The sequence below is a fragment of the Hemitrygon akajei genome, chromosome 14, assembly GCF_048418815.1.
Source record: "Hemitrygon akajei chromosome 14, sHemAka1.3, whole genome shotgun sequence".
NCBI classification, from domain to species: Eukaryota; Metazoa; Chordata; class Chondrichthyes; order Myliobatiformes; family Dasyatidae; genus Hemitrygon; species Hemitrygon akajei.
Window position 1 is genome coordinate 12739658 of NC_133137.1, and position 22214 is coordinate 12761871.

At 39.0% G+C, this 22214-nt stretch overlaps 1 long non-coding RNA gene across 1 annotated transcript; it reads left to right on the forward strand.

Annotated features, from left to right (window-relative positions):
• The first annotated feature begins 19080 nt into the window (after positions 1-19080).
• On the forward strand, positions 19081-21595 carry LOC140738296 (uncharacterized). Its single transcript, XR_012101347.1, has 3 exons — positions 19081-19182; positions 21285-21325; positions 21485-21595. It is a non-coding gene; the product is annotated as an uncharacterized lncRNA (long non-coding RNA).
• Positions 21596-22214: the final 619 nt, after the last annotated feature.

Consider the following 22214-nt stretch of genomic DNA (forward strand, 5'->3'; position numbering starts at 1 on the left):
ATCAACGTCCCAGCTCTTTACTTTACCCCTCTCCCTCTCCCGGTGTCACCTAACCCCTACCATCTTGTACTTCTTTCTCCAGCCCTCCCCCCCATCTTTTACTCCAACTTCTCCCCTTCCTTTCCGGTCCTGAAGAAGGGTCTCAGCTCAAAAACGTCAACTGTTTACACTTTTCCATAGATGCTGCCTGACCTGCTGAGCTCCTCCTGCATTTTGTGTGTGTTGATTCAGCTCATTATTACAGTTGCTGTGGTGAAGTTTGGTGAAGAGAGTCCTTTCTACTCTCCCAAAATAAGGAAAAAAATCTTCATAAATGAGGATACTTAATCTAGTATATGAAATCATTTCAGCTGAGATTCTTGAATCTGTAACAGCAGTATTCAAGTGTAATAATGACTTATATTTACACGTAAATAGGAAAAAAATTGAAGTAAACAATTAGCTCGAGAATATAACTTTCAAAGGCTTTCAGAAAATGTATTTAAACTATTAATGAAGCTAAAAGTGAAAAGAATAATCTGGATGTAAAAGAATGATAAGAAAATAATTTTGAGGTTTTAAGTTAGGATTATTTCCATATTCTTAAAAGTTAATTCAACTTTTTTTGTGATACAATACAGAACTGTAAAATCATGATGCACTACTTAACAAAGTGAGGACTTTTATTCCTAGATCAATAAATTGGTTCTTATATTTACATGAACTACGCACAATAATTTGGTATCATGTTTGGACAATTGATTAAACGGTTTAAAAAAGCTATAAGTAAATATACAGTGAAATCCTTTTGCTGTTTTATTTTTCTTCAACCAAATTGAACAAGTAAATTAAATTTCTGTTTTTGCTATGCTGTTACCTTTAGACAATGTCTTGCTATAATAATGTATGGATAACTACTGGCAATGAGTCAGGGAGTTTCAGTGACGATAGTAGTTCATCAGTCTGCTTTCGCCTGTACAATCTTCTATGCGGTGGTGTGCTGGGGCAATGGCATCAACATGAGTGATGCCAACAGGCTCAGTAAACTGATTAGAAATGCTGGCTCTCTTATAGGAGTCAAACTGGACACACTGGAGGCTGTGGTAGAACAAAGGACCCAACGGAAAATCCTGGCAATGCTGGACAGTGTTTCTCACCCTCTGCCTGCCACTGTGGTTGACCAGAGGAGCAGTTTTATAATACACTTAGACAACTGTACTGCTCCAAAATGTCTTATATGAGGTCATTTTTACCTTCGGCCATTAGGCTCTATAATGAGTCAACTTATAGCTGGGGAAGTGATGACCCCCCTCCTGTTAGACTGTATCATAACTTATTCTTTATTCTTTCTACTTTTCTTCTAATATTTATATCTGCATGCTTGTAATGTTACTGTGACACTGTAATTTCCTTTGGGATCAATAAATTATCGATCTATCTATCTATCTACTCTACTGGTAAAATAGGCACTAACATTTGATAGAATGAGTAAGTTTGGGAGCCGGAACTTAAAATTCAATTTTATTTGAAAATTAGGTCTTAACAAAGATTATACAAAGCACAAACAAATCAGTGAAACCGAATCTGAATAGCTTCTTTTTTGATGTAAGTGGTTGAGTATTTATGTTCCCCTTCCCTGATTGCCATATACTTAGGCAATGCAAGTAACATTTTAGCTCACAATTCTTTCACCAACGGAAATAGTTTGCCTTCAACCCAGTGTGATTCAATTCTTGAGCATTTGTACCTTTGTGTCTCTGTTTCAACTCTTCATGCTGTTAATATTTACATTAATTTATTTGACAATGTTCTCCATTTTCAGGGGAACAACTCCAGACAGTCAGTGTATCCATAGCTAAAGAACCTCATTCCAGGGACTATTCTAGTACATTTTCTTGCCATGTTTAGTGAAGTTGCAATTGGGCACAATACTCCACTGTGATGAAGTTTTACTTTCAATATCATTTCCATATACAGTGGACTCTGGTTAATTGGGACACATACGGACCAGTACATCTTTGCCCAATTAACTGGCTGCCTAAATAGTTGCGTAACACCCTGGTTAAGATTTTTACTGCTATGCTCTAATAATTTCATTTTCGCAGTTCTCTAAGAGTAGTCTGTACTGCTCTCCTCTTGTTTGGGTCTGAGCTGAGAATAAGAAGCTTCGTTATTTCACTTAAGAATGTGGTGTCAGCCAATCAGGATGGTAGATTTGGGAGGAGGTTCTAGAGGATGCGGGCGGAGACATCTCTGTTGGTGGGAGCTGGAAGAAGAGGGGGAAAAAGATGGTTGAGGATGCCTTGCCTGCTCCACAAGGCGCTTTGTGCAAATGAATGGCCTCAGGAAGGAAGAACCAGTCCTTTCAGTGGAGACAGATTCGTTCAAGATGGACTTCAAGTGACTTTTGGAAGGTGGTATTGCTTTCATGCAGACTGAGGGTTCAGTGCGTGAGTGACAGACAAGTTTAAGATGAGCTCCAACATTTCATTTGACTGTTTAAGAGTAATGGGCCCTTTCTGTTTATTTTTCTTTCACTCATTTGAACTGTTGGCTTAACTTAACATTCTTAAATATACTTGTTTTTAGTGGTGTGCAGTGTACAATCTGCTATTTCTTGCCAGGGGCAGTAAATCACACAGCGTTCACACAAACCAGGGTTTGGGTGGGTGAGACATCCCAACCTCATGGATTTGGTGGGACCAAAGTTGTATACAGATATACGAAGCCAGAGAAAGGTGGGCTTATTGCTGCAGAATCCTGGGGCTAACAAGCCAGTTTTCCAGAGACGCCAATCATAAGGGGGTTTCAGTTAAAAAGACATTTATAAAAAACAAACTGTCATTTAACTGAGTAACAAGTTATGTATTTAAATGAAATGCAAAACAAATTAGAACATTAACAATATTACTACAGCACTATAAAACTGCATATTAGTTCCTAATAATTACTGATGGAAGAATTTGCGCTGCCGTGTTCTTTTGATTGACTGTAACTGAACAACATCAGCACGGACATCTAATGCAGGTAACGGACTGCCTTCGTGCAATGATTTTGATGATTGCATCCTGTAGGTTTTCACTTCCATTGTAGCACTCAAGATGGTTGTTGATGCCCTCAAATTCTTCATAGTTCATAAATTGTTGAAGTTATGAAATTGTTTCATTTTCACCTCTGACTATTTCTGGCATCTCCAAGAATCAATGGTTGAAACCACAGTGAGCAAAACAATTCTGAATTGTCTTACTGCTTATTCCTCACCATCAGTGACAAAAATCACTGCTTTTGGAACACAAACACATGCCACTAATGCTATTTAAAAACCGTTCACTCTAAGCATAGTGTAATATACAACGATCATACAAAGTGCATGTGACCGACACTAATTAGAAACTGTTCGGCAACAGTATCCTGCCCCAATTAAATGCATAGTGTCCCAAATAAACAAAGGGATTCCAGCTGTTTTTCAACTAGTTCTTGTTAATTGAGTTGTCCCAAATAAGTGGCTGCCCGATTAATCGCTGGCCCAATTATCCGGATCTACTATATTTCCCTCTATTCCTCAGTCTTCAAGACCCTGCATTTCCTATGATGTTTTAGCATTTCCTACTGTTTTAAAAAAATTATGCACAAATGCTGTTCAGAATTTCTCTCCATAAAACTCTATCACAAAACTTCCAAATTTTAATTTCTATATTTCTCCCATTTCACAAAGTGCTCAGAAACTGAACATCAATCATTATCTTCTTTAGTGTTTTCCATGCTTTGAAACTTTATATCATTTACCAATTTTTAAATTGTAGTCAAAAATGCTTAACCTTTTTTTGAACAATTCATTCACTACTCTTTAAAAAACTAAATATGACCTGTTTCCACCATTGTTTTGAATTGGCATTCCATGTCTTAACAGCTCTGTTGTGTAAAAACACAGGATATGCTGACTTCTCACTTCATTATTTTGGTGTAAATTTCAAATATACAGCATGCCATCAATCTACCAGCTCACAGATTAATGGAAAATTTTCCCTTTGCATCAGAACTCTACACAATAAAATATTCCCAGAGAGGGTGAATATTGTATATATACCAATGTTTACACATTTCAGAAGTGACTTAGGAAACTGAACGTAAGCCATGAGCAAACATGCATAATCCTCAGCCAGTAGCTAGTAGGAATTGTGTCTATTTGTACAGATTTGGCACATGCAGATTTATGGATCAGCTCTTCATTCATTTAAGCTGACTGTTTTCCTGTTGCAGGAAGCATACTGACAACCCAAAGGAAGGTCATGCAATGAATTGTTGCTAGAAACCAAATATTGATCAAGAATCACAAACAAGAGAAAATTTGCAGATGCTGGAAATCCAAGCAGCACACACAAAATGCCAGATGAACTCAGCTGGCCAGGCAGCATCTAGGAAAAGAGTACAGATTGACTTTTGGGGCTGAAACCCTTCGGCAGGACGGGAGAAAAAAAAGCGGAGGAGTAGTTTTAAGGGGAGTGGTGAGAGAGACACACACAAGGTGACAGGTGAAACCTGAAGGGATAAGGATGAAGTAAAGGGCTGGGAAGTTGATTGGTGAAAGAGACAGAAGGCCATGGAAGAAAGGAAAAGGAGGGAGGAGCACCAGAGGGAGCCAATGGGTGAGCAAGGAGATAAGGTGAGAGAGGGAAAAAGGGATGGAAAATGGTAAAGGAGGTGGGGTGGGGGGCATTACCAGGGGTTTGAGAAATCAATGGTCATGCCATCAAGTCAGAGGCTACCCAAATGGAATATAAAGTGTTGTTCCTCCAACCAAAGTGTGGCCTCATCACAACAGTGGAGGAGGCCAAGGATAGACATAGCAGAATGGGAATTGGAAGTGGAATTAAAATGGGTGGCCACTATGAGAACCCACTTTTTCTGGCGGACTGAGCATAGGTGCTCAGCGAAGCGGTCTCCCAATCTACATTGGGTCTCACCGATACACAGGAGGCCACACCACGAGCACCAAACACGGTAAATGACCTCAAAAGACTCACTGGTGAAGTGTCACCTCACCTGGAAGGACTGCTTAGGGGTGTTGCCTCTCCTGTTTAGGGCCCTGATCAAGAATCAGATCATTGAGATATTTGCCCCCAAGTTCTGCAATAATTATTAACAATAAGAGCTGCTATTGTAAAAATTCAGAGGTACAGTCAAAAATATCCCATTAAATAATATTTGATGTGGTCAAGCAAGGATCCTTCAGAAAATCTTGTTTTATTGATGACTTTCCTTTCAGTTCAGCAATAAAAAAATATAGGCTATTTGAAAAATCTCAGTGTTCAAAATCTTAAAATGAATTGAAATTGAACACATTATTTAGATACTGCAGAAAATATTTCTTTCCATTACACTTTTAATTTCTTTTGATTTCCTTTTATAATATTTGTAATCCAAAATAAAATGTACTTTCTTTTGTGGCTATCAAGCATTCAATGAACATTTAAGGCAGCGGTGTCAACTTCTGACTAATATTGTAGGGCAAAAAATGGTATGAGTTGGGAATTGTGGAGATGTGCAGTGCGCACAAAATTTTAGGATTCAGTTGAATTGCTCCATTCACCTGTGGGTGAAAAGTGTGATGCAAAATTTGGATGAACTGTAGCCTTTCTGGGGATGCTGCTTGGTTTCCAAGGGGAGAATTTTATTTTGCTCTAAAAGATAAATGTTAACCTCCTCCAAAGGGTAATAAAAGCATAACTGCCTCTTTCATCATCTGGATATCTTGTGAGGAACGTGCAGTAAAGGAATATGCTCCCATTTGTGGTCACCTTCTAAAATAAGTATCTCAAATGAAAATAATTGTTGGATAAATTTTAGATGGTGACAAGAGGGCGTACAGGAGTGAGATATATCAGCTGGTTGAGTGGTGCTCATAGTAACAACCTTGCACTCATGACCAATGAAATGATTTTGGACTTCAGAAAGGGTAAGAAAAGGGAACATACAGCAGTTCTTATAGAGGGATCAGAAGTGGAAGGAGTGAGCAATTTCAAGTTCCCGGGTGCCAGCATCTCTGGGGATCTATCCTGGGCTCAACATATTGATGCAGTTACAAGGACGGCACAAGAGCAGCTATCTTGCATTAGTAGTTTGATGAGATTTGGCATTTCACCAAAGACACCCACAAATTTCTACAGCTGTACAATGGAGAGCACTCTAACGGCCTACATTACCACCTGGTATAGGAAAGGTGGTGGTGGTGGTGGTGGTGGGAGGGGCGGTCACTGCAGAAATAAGCTACAGAAAGCTGTAAACTCAGTTAGCTCCATCATGGCCACTAGCCTTTCCAGCACTCAGGACATCTTCCACGAGTGATGCCTCAAAAATTCAGCATCCATCATTAAGAACCCCCCCCCCCCCCCCATCACCCAGGAGATGCCCTCTTCTCATTTCTCCCATCAGGGATGGGGTACAGGAACCTGAAGGCACACACTCAATAATTCAGAAACAACTACTTCCCCTCATCCAACAGATTTCTGAATGGACATTAAACCCATGAACAGTACCTCACTATATTTTTGCACTACTTATTTCATTAACTTATATATGCATGTACATAAAATAATATAACAACAAATGTCACGATATATGCCAGTGACATCAAACATGATTTTGATTCTGAAATGCTATGGTAAGTGGATCCTTTTTTTTTAAAAATGTTTCCATTGAAGGTAAAGAGCATGGATTTGATGGACTCTCTGCTGAGAAATGCATCTTCCCACAGCAGCTTTGCATTTAACACAGGGCCTGGGGCCACATTTGCAGTGAGTCACATGATCACCTCTTCACTTATGAGGAGTATTAGAGTGCTGCATAAAACACCATCTATTTCACTTTCAACCATCCCAATAGTCATATGACATGCCAATAATTGAACTAATGACTACTCATGTTGCTAAATTCTGACACGATAGATCCAAAATGATCTCAGGTAAAATCACAGTGATGGAACTGTGGGTCCAAAGTTACTTGTTCCCACCTATGCACACCATATGTTACTATTTTCTTCCAAATAACTATTTACTGATAGAAAAATTATTAATTATCATGACACAGAAGAGGACTATTTAGCCCAACCCATCTCTCAGAAGAACAGACCCATCACATCCATCCATCCATTCTCTCCAATTTCCCAATAGTCCCAACAATTTATTCTCCCAGAGTCCCATCAATATCATGTTTTAGAGCCTTTTTGCTACTAAGTGGTAATTTACTGTAGTTAACTAAACTACCAGCACACTTTTGGGGCTGAGAGAGAACCAGAGCAGCAGAGAAAATCTCTTCAACCACAAGGAGAAAATACAAGCTCCACATAAACAATACCCAGGCTCAGGGTTCAACCAGGACTCCAGAGCACTAATGCAGCAACTCCAAGTTGCTATGCCACCCCTGCATCTGATTTTCCAGTTCAGTTTTGCCTTAACAATGGTACGGCTAGCGTACAGATCATCTTTTATCAAATTATATTGTAGTCCTACTTTGGAAGTCTCTTGGTTACAAAGGAAATTGGTTCTTTCAGATTTTAAGCCAGTACCTTGCATCAACCTCGTCTGAGACCAATACAGTGAGATCCCAGCAACCACCAAGATTCAGACTCTGTAGACCCTCTACCCCAGGGGAACCCTGAAATGCAATTTTGATAGCAAACACGAGGAAATCTGCAGATGCTGGAAATTCAAACAACAACACACACAAAATGCTGGTGGAACACAGCAGGCCAGGCAGCATCTATAAGGAGAAGCACTGTCGACGTTTCGGGCCGAGACCCTTCATCAGGACATATTTTGGCAATTTTGGCAAATTTTGATGCTCAGTTTGGAGACTTCTTAAATTTAAATATATTGCAAAGATCATCTATCATCTGATACTTTTTAAAAGCTGATTTATACATTACATTATTCATATAAGTCCCTTTGAGGTGCCTTGGGTCAGTGATCTCGTGCAGCACAGCTTGTTGGATACCATTAAATATTCCCATTTCAGCCTGATACAGCTGAGAATCACAACTGCTTCCAAGGTCTGTATGGTTAATAAAGATGTCTTAATGCGATTGAATAAACTATCGCTGCTCAAAACTAAAGGAAATAATGCCGATTTCGGACGTACTTCTCGCCGGAAGAAACTACCTCATAGGAAATGTGGCTGTAGATCAGGAATACAGGTGCATTTAAGAAAACGGGGTTTTAGACTCCCAATACAGACTATCCTTCTGCCAAACTTACAGTCTCTAGTAAATAAAATCGTAGATCTCAGAGCTAGGGTACCGTATCAGAGGGTCATTAAGACTGCTTGTGTCTTTTGTTTCACATAATTCTGGTTAATCCATAATGTATTGGACACAGTAACTCAGATTGACAGGTTCACTATACAACATCAGGAAAGGACTATCGAGGCTCTCAAAAGCAGAAGTGGAGGTGTATGCCTCATGATCAACACCTCTTGGTGTACAAATGTATCAGTGTTGTCTCAATTCTGCTCACCAGACCTGGAATAACTCACAATTAAGTGCCATCCATTCTACCTGCCTCAGGCAATTTCTGTCCAATCAATAAGATACAGAAGCTGGGCCTCTGTACTCCCTCTGCAAATAGATCTTCAACTTCATAACCAGAAGACCACACTCTGTACAGATTAGTAATAGTATCTTCTTCTCACTGATGATCAACACTGGCATACCTTAGGAATGTGTGCTTTGCCCACTGCTCTACCCCCTGTATACCCATGACTGTGTGGCTAGGTATAGCTCAAATGACATCTATAAATTAGCTGATGATACAACCATTTACTGGTAGAATCTCTGAAGGAGATGAGAGGGTGTACAGGAGAGAGAGATATCTGCTGGATGAGTGGTGTCGCAGCAATAACCTTGCACTCAATGTCAGTAAGATGAAAGAGCTGATTGTGGTCTTCAGGAAGAGTAAGATGAGGGAACACAAACCAATCCTCACAGAGGGATCAGAAGTGGAGAGAGCGAGCAATTTCAAGTTCTTGAGTGTCAAGATCTCTGAGGATCTAACCTGGTCCCAACATACTGATGCAGCTAGAAAGAAGACAAGCCAGCAGCAATATTTCATTAGGATTTGAAGAGATTTGGTTTGTCAATTAAGACACGGAAACTTCTATAGATGTACTGTAGAGAGCATTCTGACTGGTCGCATAACTGCCTGGTTTGGGGGGACAGGGTACTGCAAATGACTGTAACAAGCTACAGAAAGTTGTAAAATCAGTCAGCTCCATCTTGGGTACTAGCTTCCATAGTATCCAAGACATCTTCAAAGAGTGGTGTCTCAGAAAGGTGACGTCCATTATTAAGGATGCCCATCACCCAGGACATGCCATCTTCTTAGTGTTACCATCAGGAAGGAGGTACTTTAGCCTAAAGGCACATGCTCAGTGATCCAGGAACAACTTCTTGCCCTCTGCCATCCAACGGGACATTGAACCCATGAACACCGCCTCACATTTAAAAAATACTGTATTATTTCTGTTTTCACACTATTTTAATCCATTTAATATACATATATAGGCTTAGTGTAACTGATGCGTTTATTTATTTATTTTCATGTATTGCATTGAATTGCTGCTGCTAAGTTAACAAATTTCACAACACATGCCAGTGATAATAAACCTGATTCTGATTCTAATATTAAGTATTTTAATAAGGACACACTAATTTGTTACAATGCCCGAAACCTTAAGGTATTATTTATATTTGGGATCATCTTTAATACTTGGATTTGTTCTTAACCATAATGGTGATGAACGCAATTGACTGTTTCTGACAAGTGATTGCATGACTTTAGCATTAATTCTGGAGAAAAGCATTTTGTCATTTAGCCTCTGCATTCCAGGTATTTCTCAGTTTTTGTTACATTGAATAGACATTGGAAAACAAGGTGATAATTTATTGCACAATGTGTTCTTGGGTTATTGTGAAGAAACAGGTAAGATGTGGAGGGTAATTACATGAAGACATGCAGAATAAAAGGTGTACACATGTTTGAAGCAATGCACAGTTGATCAAATATATCATGCAATGATGCAACACTTAATTAAATATACCACACATTCAAATATTTTCCTTGGAAGTGCACATTCTATGTGTGCTTTGCAGCATGCATTTATGGTAAGACTAATCTCCAGCTTGTGAGATATACTCAGATAAGGGTTACGTTCATATCATACGAACATAAGATATAGGAGCAGAATTAGACCATTTGGCCCATTGAGTCTGCTCCCCCATTTCATCCTGGCTGATCCATTTTCCTCTCAGCCCCACTATCCTGCCTTCCCACTGTATCCCTTCATGCCCTGCCCTATGAAGAGTTTATCAACCTCTGCCTTAAACATTCATAAAGACTTGGCCTCTACAGCTGCCTATGGCAATGAATTCCACAGATTCTCTACTCTATGGCTGAGGAAGTTCCTCTTCATCTCCATTCTAAAAGGATGCCCCTCTATTCTGAGGCTGTGTCCTCTGGTCTTAGACACTCACACCTTAGGAATCATCCTCTCCATATCCAGTCTATCAAGGCCTTTCATCATTCAATCGGTTTCAATGAGGTCACCCCTCATTTTTCTGAATTACAGTGAATACAGGCCCAGACTCATCAAATTGTCTTCATATGACAAGCCATTTAATCCTGGAATCATTTTTGTGAACCTCCTTTGAACCCTCTCCAGTTTCAGCACATCCTTTCTACGATAAGGGGCCCAAAACTGCTGAGGGTACTCCAAGTGAGGCCTCACCAGTGCTTAATAAAGTCTCAGCGTTACATCCTTGTGTTCATATTCTAATCCTCTTGAAATGAATGTCAACATCGCATGTGCCTTCCTCACCACAGACTCAACCTGCAAATTAACCTTTAGGGAATACCTTTGCACCCAAGATTTTTGTATTTTCTCTCCATTTAGAAAACAGACAATCCTTTCATTTCATCAACCAAAGTGCATGGCAATACACTTCCTGACACTGTATTCCATCTGCCACTTCTTTGCCTATTCTCCTAATCTGCCTAAGTCCTTCTGTAGCCTCTCTATTTCCTCAAAATTAGCTGTCCCTCCACCTATCTTTGTATCAGCTACAAACTTTGCAACAAAGCCATCAATCCCATCATCCAAATCATTGACATATAATGTAAAAAAAAATCCTAAAAAATCCTAAAAAATCCCTGTGGAACACTACCTGTCATGAGCAGCCAACCCAAAAGGGCTCCCTTTATTCCCACACTTTGGCTCCTGCCAATCAGCCAGACTTTATCCATACTAGAATCTTTCCTGTAATGCCATGGGCTTGTAGCTTATTAAGCCATCTCATGTGTGGCTCCTTGTCAAAGGCCTTTTGAAAATCCAAGTATACATCAACCAATCCACCTTTGTCTATCCTACTTGCTATTTCTTAAAAGAATTCCAACAGATCTGTCAGGCAAGATTTTCCTTTGTAGAAACCATGCAGACTACAGCCTATTTTATCAAGTGTCTCCATGTTTATTATTTGCTAGCTTACTTTCAAGTGCCATCTTTACCTTCTTAATGACTTTTTAGTTGCCTTCTGTTGGTATTTAAAAGCCACCCAATCCTGTAACTTCCCACTAATTTTTGCTCTATTATATGCCCTCTCTTTGGCTTTAAATTCCCTTGTTAGCAATAGTTGTGTCATCTTGCCTTTAGAATACCTCTTCCTCTTTGGGATGTATATATCCTCTGCATTCCGAATTGCTTCCAGAAATTCCAGCCATTGTTATTCTGCTGTCGTCCCTGCCGGAGTTATTTTCCAATCAATTCTAGCCAACTCCTCTCTCATGCCTCTGTAATTTCCTTTACTCCACTGTAATACTGATACATCTGACTTTTGCTTCTCCTTCTCAAATTTCAGGGTGAATTTGATCATATTATGATCTCTTGCCCCTTAAAGATACTTTTCCCTTTAATCAATTCTGGTTCATTGCGCAGCACCCAATCCAGAATAGGTGATCCATGAGTGGGCTTAACCACGAGCTGCTCTAAAAAGCCATCTCATCAGCATTCCAGAAATTCACCCTCTTGGAATCCTGTACCAACCCGTTTTACCCAATCCACCTGCATATCCATAATGTTAAGAACAAATTCAGCTATTAATGGAGAATTGCAGTACATTTGATCAGGCACTCTCTGCGACTTAAAGAAAGACCACCAGTATTGCACCCGTGTATTTGATGCAGAAATGCACATGCAGTTAATGCAGTTTGCAACACATATTTAGATGCCTCTTCCAGGAAGCTGAGACACGTGTACACAGCCTACACTTGTCCACACATCACACATGCCCTCACTGTGAATGTGGGACCTATTTCAGGAATGTCTGAGATGAGCTACCTGAGCATAAATAATTGAAGGTGAGCACATAGTATCACGTCATTATGTGATATGAAACCATTTTCTATCGATGCTCTGTATCGTGTATTACTCTGGTGTCAGCATTCGTATCTATTTGGTATGATAATAAGTTGTAATTGCAGATATATAAAAGTAATTATTATAATGACATTATATATACAGTATTACAGCAATATTTTATATTAAACCAGACTTTTTATTGTAAAGCAATTATTTTATACCTGTGGAATGAGATTGATAAAATAGTACCTTACACTATACTAATGTCACATATAATCCTATTTAATGGTAAAATAGTGTCCAGTCAAACTGAAGCATCTGATAATACCCAGTATCTGAACTTCTATAATTTGCTATTAATGCAACAATACATTTAATATATCAGTATTTGTTAGTACCACAGCATATGTTATTGCATGTCAACATTAACTGATAACATGTCAAGTGTTATGTCAGCATTTGATATCACACAGCATTTGGAATCTGCATTATATTTAATAATTTAATTGAAAGGTAATGGGCTTAGAAGGTCTTATCCCGAGGTACTTGCATAATCATACAAGGATCCTCTGTGTTTGATGAAAATGGTCTCCATATTCAATTAATGTTATGGGAGTCATTAGTTATGGATCTGTTTTAGACAACAGATTATAGACAACAGGATGAGAGGCATCAGAAAAGTCAAATTATTCATGTAAAGTTATACTTGCGCATTAAAGAAGAAAATATATTTGCTCCTAAAATGCTCCAAAGTGCTCATGATCACCGTTATGATTGCTTTGAAATGTAGACAAACAGAAAAACCAACATGCACACTATCAGGATTTATACTGTTAAGATCATTTGCTTCACTCTAGAGTCACTGGTTGAAAGAAGAATTCCGGGAGAACTTCCCCTGATTTTCATTGGATCAGTTGAGAGATATTTTAAACCCACTTTCATAAGTAAGACAGGGCCAGGGTTCAATGCATCTCTCAAATTTGGCAGGAATATTCTGAGCAGTCAGAGTCCTGATGTAAAGCCTGTTATTAATATAACATGCAGCAGAATGGCACATTTAATATTACCTGTAGTACAGACTGGACAGCCATTCTAAGAAAGAATATGTAGATATCCCCATGTCTAAGAAATGTGCTGGCATTGGAGAGGATCCAGGGGAGGTTTCCAAGACTGTCATGGCAATGAAAGAGCGTTAACATATGAAGAGTGTTTAACTACTCTGGGCCTGTACTCACTGGAGATTAGAAGATTGGGGGCAAGGGTTGGAATCTCATTGGATCTACCGAATATTGAAAGACCTAGATAGAGTAGGCCTGGAGAGGGTGTTTTCAATAATGATAAAGTTTTGGACCTGAGAGTACAGCCTCAGAATAGAAGAATGTCCCTTTAAAACAAAAATGTGGAGGAATTTCTCTAGCCAGAGGGTGGGAAACTGTGGAATTCAATGCCACAGGTGGCTGTGGAGGCCAAGTCATTGGGTATATTTAAAGTGGAGGTTGATAGATTCTTGCCTAGTCGGGGTGTCAAAGGCTACAGGGAGAAGGCAGGGGAATGGGGTTGAGAGGGAAAATACATCAACTATGATTGAATGGTGGAACAGACTCAATGGACCGAATGGCCTAATTCTGCTCCAATGTCTTATGGTCTTATTCATTTGTTATGTTGTAACATTCAATATAACAAGGAATAGGCTACCAAGACAGATCCTGGATGGAAAGCAAAGTTTGGCAGTGAGCCACCATTTCTGAACATCCAGAGCTCTTCTCTTCAGATACCATGATAAAACCCAGAAGACATTAATTGATTATTTTGAAAGCCACTTCTTTATGTATGTATGTATGTATTTATTGGCATACAGCGCAGAATAGGCCCTCCCAGCCCTTTGAGACATGCTGTCCTAGCCTAAGCATAGGTCAATTTGCAATGACCAGTTAACAGGCCAACTGGTCCATCTTTGAACTGTAGGAGGAAACCCTCGCAGTCACGGGGAGAACGTAGAGGGAGCTGCGGGAATTGAGTCCAGGTTGTGGGAACTGTAAGGCGGTGAGCTAACCACCACACTACCGTGCCAGCCCACCTGAATTAGGATTACAGGAGGATTCCTGGTTATGTCAACAATAAGGCTCCCTCCAGATAGTTTTGGAGATAGAGGGCTATTAGTTGCAGAAAGCACTTATGATTGGTACAAATATTAATACTAATCTACTATGAAGCAAAAAACAAACAAACAATGGTTTTAAAATGAAAGAATGGGTAAATGGAATAACAATGAAAGGGCCTCTCTCGTTCTAATATGGGTGCTAATTTCAAAAGTGCCCAAGACCTCTGAAAAGTATAGTTCACTTTTCCAAAATGACCTTTATTGGAGAGAGGCTATGTGTATAGAGCAGGAGGACTGGGACCTGAAGTTTGGTGGTTGAGGAAGTGAAAGTGGTCAATAAGTTGATTTAGATTGACCTTCTGGCAAGAAAGCCAATCTAAAAGTGTACATAACGTTATGAGGGGCATTAATGGGGTAGACACAGGAAACATAGCCGCTTATCAGAGGTGACATAGACATTTAGGGCAGGGGTTCCCAACTTTTTTATGCCATTGGCCCTTCTCATTAACCGGGGGCCCCAGGTTGGGAGCCCCTGGTTTAGAGTAAGGGGCAAAAGATTTAAAGAGGATCCGAAGGAAAGGTGCTTCACCCAGTGAGTGGTGTGGACCTAAAAAGCTCTCCTCTGTTGGAAAGAGCAGGGGAAGCAGAGTCACTGGCAGCATTTAAGAATGGTCTCAACAAGTGCTTGATTAGCTGAGGAAAAGAATGCTTTGGGCCAAGTGCTGGGAGATGGGACTGAAATGGATGGGTGTCCACAGGACGGTGTCTGTGTGAACATGTTGGACCAAATAACCTGGTTCCATGCTGTAGGTATCTTTGAATATCAGTGAATCTTTTTCATACAGCTTGAAGCTAATGGTAGAAATATTATCTGATGATGGCCACACGGGGGTGCTCTCACAGAGTACAGGAAAAGACCTTGCATCTGTTCAGTCATATCATAGGATGGAGCTTATTCAAGATTCAGGATTGTTTAATGGTATTTCCAGTACACAAGTCTAAGGGAGAATGAAATAATTATTATTCTGGATCTGATGCAGCAGAAGAAAAAACACACAGACACAATAAGATACGGAACACATAAGCACAATAAATATAAATGTGTAAGATAGGTTATATACATAGATTGATTGTATGTCCATAAAATGACACTAGGCACAGGAATATCTATACATAAGGTGACTGACAGGAAATGATCACGTAGATAAAGTAGTGGTGCTTGGATCTTAGGTGCCACCAGCAGGTTTTCCAAAAGATATTGTACATAATTGTTGTCCAATGCTCTGTATAAATATTATATAAGGTTCTCAATCCAAACAAAAACAGCCAGGTTTATAATGATATTGCAACTGGAACTCTGGTTTGGGGTGGGCATAGGCCAAAACATTCTATTAACTTGGATTAGGTTAGGGTTAACCCTTGCCCCCAACCCTAATTTGGAGACACAAGAGAGTGCAGATGCTAGAAACTAGAGCAAACCAATTTCATTCTTACTATTCGTAAAGGTTAAAGTACAGACTAAAGGCACATTTGTCTCAATTACCTAGATATCAGAGGAGATGAGTTAGAAAATACAATTTTTGAGGTAATGTGAACCAGAACCATTTTTAACTGATTATTATTTATAATGGGAGAGCATTAGCTATTCTATTAATCAGTGAGGGCCTGAATTAAACATCTGGTTCAGACTAGATGAGGTTATTAGTGAAGATGGCTGGTAACATATCTGATTTTACATTTAAAAGATTTTCTGGCTAACTATCCACTGCTTACCTGATCAGAGACATTGACTAAGGAACCAAATTTCAGATGATAGGACAGAGATAGCAGGACAAATTTTGTGATCCTAAAATATGTGATCTGAAAGGGCTGGACTATTAACCTTTGCAGAATTCCAGAACATAAAGCTTCCCAGTACATTTTGCAACATCAGAAGACATTTAAGTTGCCATGTCTTCACTTGTGATTTGGAAGGACTTCAATGATCTGTGTCTGAATGTCTTGGAGTTCTGACTGATTTTCTGTTGAACTGAAAGATTCATGCTGAAGTGAATCCAGAAGCAGCAGCACTTATGAATAAAACAGGGTGTGTAACCCCACCCAGAGTATTATAGTGTCACAAAACGCATCCCCCTGGCCATGTCAAGTAAATGAATGCCTGGCCTCAAGCCAACAGAAGCTTTTCATCTTCTTGTGTCTCTTCAGGCATACTGAAGTTTACCATTCTGTGTCTCCATAATTGAATTTTATGCCTACTTTGCTATTGTAGGAAGATGGGTATTATTCACTTAAATGTTTCAGTGAGGCATCTGGGCATCCACCAACCATTTAACACAACCATACCGTTGGCAAAGTCACTCATTTTCAATGAGTTTCATTCTGTGAAATAGCTACAGATATTAATATGCTAAAGGCAGTTAAATAGATCACTAACATTAATTTCTAAACGTATCAAAGCAGGTTTCTGACTGGGTGATTTAGTGAACAGTTCAGACAGGCTATTTATTAGATTCACATCTTCATGTCTAGTTCTATTGAAGGCAATGAAAATGGATATTAAACAAGGATTAAACAGACATTAGGGAGGATATTGCCCATTTTGAGTTGTCACCTGTGAATTCCTATCCTTGCCTTTTCAGGTTTTATTTCACGTCAAATGTAAATGGTAAGATACTTCCACACACAAATGCTGTTATTTTTGAGATATTTTTAATCAAAGGAAGATACTGAAATATATTGATAAGACGATAGGGAAACCTACTTTTTTAATGCAGCATTTTATCAATAAAAAACTAATTTGCTTAATGATCAAGCTTTATGTCAATATGGAAAGGAAGTAATTAAATACATTTAAGTTAATAGTTCAACACATTTTTTTTAGCTCTGTTCAAAATTAAATTGATCAGTCCACTGATAAAAGATGAATGGTTAGATATGTTTTGAAAAGATTTCAATTATTGGCTGACTTTAAGGTATTTTGTCAACTTAAGTGGCATGGTAGTTAGCGCAACATGTCACAGTTCCCACCACTGCCTGTAAGGAGTTTGTACGTTCTCCCTGTGACCACGTGGGTTTCCTCCCTCAGTCCAAAGATATACCAGTTGGTAAATTAATTGGTCATTATAAATTGCCCTGTGATTAGGCCAGGAATAAATCAGGGGATTGCTAGGCGATGCGGCTTGAAGGATCAGAGGGCCTATTCCATGCTGTACTTCATTAGGAGCTTGAAGAGATTTGGGAAGCCAACAAAAATACTCAAGAACTTCTATAGAATAGATGTATCACAGAGAGCATTCTGACAGGCTGCATCACCGTCTGGTATGGGGGGGGGAGGGTCTACTGCACAGGACCAAAACAAGCTGCAGAGGGTTGTAAATTTAGTCGGCTCCATCTTGGGTTCTAGCCTACAAAGTATCCAAGACATCTTCAAGTAGCGGTATCTCAGAAAGGCAACGTCCATTATTAAGGACCCCCATCACCCAGGGCATGTCCTCTTCTCACTGTTACCATCAGGTAGGAGGTACAGGAGCCTGAAGACACACACTCAGCAATTCAGGAACAGCTTCTTCCCCTCTGCCATCCAATTCCTAAATGGACATTGAACCTGTAAACACTACCTCACTTTTATAATATATTTCTGTTTACATGATTTTTAATCTGTTCAATACATGTATACTGCAATTTATTTATTTATTCTTCTTCCTCTAGATTATGTATTGCATTGAACTGCTGCTGCTAAGTTAACAAATTTCACGACACATGCCGCTGATAATAAACCTGATTCTGATCTCAATAATTAATAATTAAATAATTAAAAGTATTTTCTTTTATTTTTGTGCTAATTTTTACTTTATCTATTTAAATCTATCTTACAATTTTTATTTATGCACCCCTGATGTATCAGGACACTTAAATAAGTTCCCGAATCATTAGACAATTCAATTCTGAGGCCTAGGTTCAGCTTTTGGCTCTTGGAGCCTACACAGCCACCTCCACCTACCAATTGCCTCTTAGAGAGTCAGCTCAGGGAGTGGTCCCTATCCAGAGCAGGTTAGTGTAGACAGTTGGAAATCACAAGATGGCATGGGGAGGCAGTGGGCTGGATTCAGTAAAATTCCTTCATTTTTAAGTGGGAAAGGTATTCTGAAGTAATCATTTTTCTACTTAGAGCCACTCACTATATGCATTACAGCTAACACTACCACTCTGTTATTGTAAGCTACTGGAACTTTATTGTTGAATTGCTGTAGAGCTGCTGATTTGAAATTTATTTATTCAATGAGAAAGGTTTGCTTTAAAACTCTTTATGATGAATTTCACAGATTTTTCAAAGGAAATTGAATGTATTATGTTATATGACTCCCAGCATACTTGTAAATGTCTTGGGGAGCCACAGCATAAAATATTTACCGTACTCCTCTTCATTCACTGTATTACCCATTTTCTCCCTGTGGGGGCAAGATACAATTTTGAATTGATGCTAAATATGCATTTTAATCTGTTATCAATGGAACCAGCATGATCATAGTTTTGATTCAGAAATTAAGTTAATGCTTCAAAATTTTCCTTAATCTCTGTCAAATTTACTCTGCAGATTACACCTCTGGCGAGTGACAGGGGTTCTTTTCTCAGTACAGTCACGAAGACACTGGAGGAACAAACCTTCCCACTTCACTGATTGTAGTATTACGTCAATGGTAAAATAACATTGTACGTGAATTTCATTGGAATCTCTGGCTCATGTCTGCTCAACGTGGAAGAGGAGTGTTTGGGGTGGGTGTTGAGAACCCTGATTGCTGCATCAGGATTACACAGAAGCCCGGCGTAAACAACTGTTGGAGACAATTCCCTCTTAAATTACTTGCTCACATGCTCTGTCAAGTCGTCCCAGTGACATCTTTGGTTCTCAGTCTGGCCTCATCAGATGCACAAGACCAAAGTAAAAATTAGTCATCCTCCATCCTGAGGAATGACCTCAGAAAAATATAAATTCCCTAGTATAAACAAGTAATTTTTGTTAGTAGTAAGAAAATAGTAAGCAAGACTTTGTTATATTGCATCAGAATTTTACTTCAGAACTTTATATTGGATAGAATATTATTAATGGATGTCATATGAACCCTCCTCTTTCCTTTGCTTTTTGCACAGAATAGCACGGATTTTAAGTCTGACAGAATTGACCAAAAGTAGTTTTAGATCAATAGTTCCATTTACTCATAGCCACCACTTGAGGGCAGTATAAGATGGCAATATAAAAATCGTAACGTTTCTATTTAAAACAGATTTCATTCAATATTGGTAATGTGCTCATTCAGAATAATTTCCAGCATCTGCAGAATCTCTTGTGTTTGTGTTAGGATTTTGCCTTTACTATGAATAGAGTTGTTGAGCAAAGTGATCACCCAGCTTCCATTTGTCAAAGCAGCTGATTCAGTCTGCAAGCATACAGATTCTGATTTATTTATCACATGTACATCTAAACATATAATAAAGTGCGTTGTTTGTGTTAACAACCATCACACCTCGGGATGTGCTGGGCGCAGCCCCCAAGTATCGCCACATATTCCAGAGCCAAAATAGCATACCCACTTGTGCCAAGCAGAAAAACACATTACGCAACAAAAGATCAAACAACACACACAAAATGCTGGTGGAACACAGCAGGCCAGGCAGCATCTATAGGGAGAAGCGCTGTCGACGTTTCGGGCATGTAATGTCATGTAATAATGGGTCAGTCAGGGCTCTTCTTCCAACAGTGTCTAGAGTATAATGCCTGTTGCTTGTTTTGCTGACTAAAGACTTCTATGTCCACCAGCTTCAGTTCTTCTCTGGTGATTTTGTTCATAGTCACCAGTGGTACCCAAATATTCATTCTAATACTTAACCTTTCAACTGCAACGCAGTCATTGTATTTCTATAAACATAATTTAATGAACAAGATCGGAGTGTATAGAATGAAGACGCAGAAATGCCAGCTGGCTACTATAAAGCAGAAAGCAGAGAATTGGCTAAAGGCATGGCAGTAGGAAGAAATTGGGATCTGACAAGGTTTAACGCTATGACTATACTTGTTTATGATTCATATAACAATTTTGACTTAAGACCCAAAAGCACAGTTTCTAGAGCTTTAGAAAGTGGGGCGGGGGGGGGGGGGGAGAGTAGAGGTGGTGATTAGTCATTGTTAAGAAGGGCAGCAACATGTCACAGAAATGTGAATAAACACACTTAATTGTCATTATAATGTCAACAGAAATAAATGTGAGGTATCGTCATTATTTTGCTAAGAAAAATAACTTAGTCACTTATTACTTGAAATAGAAGTTTATATAGAATAAAATAACAAATGGTATTTAGGAATACAAAAAAAAGTAGTTCTGCAGGTCAGTAGATCAGAAGATAAATCAAATCAAACTCAGGTGTTTTTTCTCTGTAAATTAATTATTGAAATATTGGGAAATTATACTAAAGTTGTTTCCCATATCAAATTTCACGACTGTTTCTGTGCAAGCTCCCACTTTTCTGATTTCGTTGGTGTCCAAAATTTTGCTAGTTCCTTCCTTGGATGTATTTAATGATGAAGCATCCACAACCTATGAGGCAGAGAATATGGCTGAAGAAAAAATTCTTTATCTTAGTCATTAGTGGATGATCCTTTATCTTGAGATTGTGCCTCCTGGTTCTAGACACTGAGATAAAAGAAACTACTTTGTCAAATTTTCAGTGATACAATGAAATGACTTTTTTTTTCCAAACCTCAGTTAGTTTTTACTAACTTTCCCAATTTCTTCTCCTATGACAGCTTCCTTTTGTCACAAATCAATCTAGTGAGTCATCATTAAGGTAAGTATATTGTTTGGGTACAAAATCTGAAAATACATACTGTGGGATCTTACAAAGCTCTGCATGTTCCCAGCAAGACTTTGTTATTTTTTCCAGATTTCACTCCTTCTGCAGGCTACTTTCTGTCAAATTTTTAATCCACATCTTTTTTACTTCTAGACTTCGTATTGTACAGCAGTCAAGGCAAATGTTCCTCATTGTACCCGTAACAAACCTGTGGCCGATCCTCTTCAGCAATGTTCTTGCCATAGAGGGAGTACAGAGAAGGTAGATAGATAGATACTTTATTCATCCCCATGGGGAAATTCAACTTTTTTTCCAATGTCCCATACACTTGTTGTAGCAAAACTAATAACATACAATACTTAACTCAGTAAAAAATATGATATGCATCTAAATCACTATCTCAAAAAGCATTAATAATAGCTTTTAAAAAGTTCTTAAGTCCTGGCGGTTGAATTGTAAAGCCTAATGGCATTGGGGAGTATTGACCTCTTCATCCTGTCTGAGGAGCATTGCATCGATAGTAACCTGTCGCTGAAACTGCTTCTCTGTCTCTGGATGGTGCTATGTAGAGGATGTTCAGAGTTTTCCATAATTGACCGTAGCCTACTCAGCGCCCTTCGCTCAGCTACCGATGTTAAACTCTCCAGTACTTTGCCCACGACAGAGCCCGCCTTCCTTACCAGCTTATTAAGACGTGAGGCGTCCCTCTTCTTAATGCTTCCTCCCCAACACGCCACCACAAAGAAGATTCCTGATCACCAGATTGATTCCTGGGATGGCAGGACTTTCACATGAAGAAAGACTGGATCGACTAGGCTTATACTCACTGGAATTTAGAAGATTGAGGGGGGATCTTATTGAAACGTATAAAATTCTAAAGGGA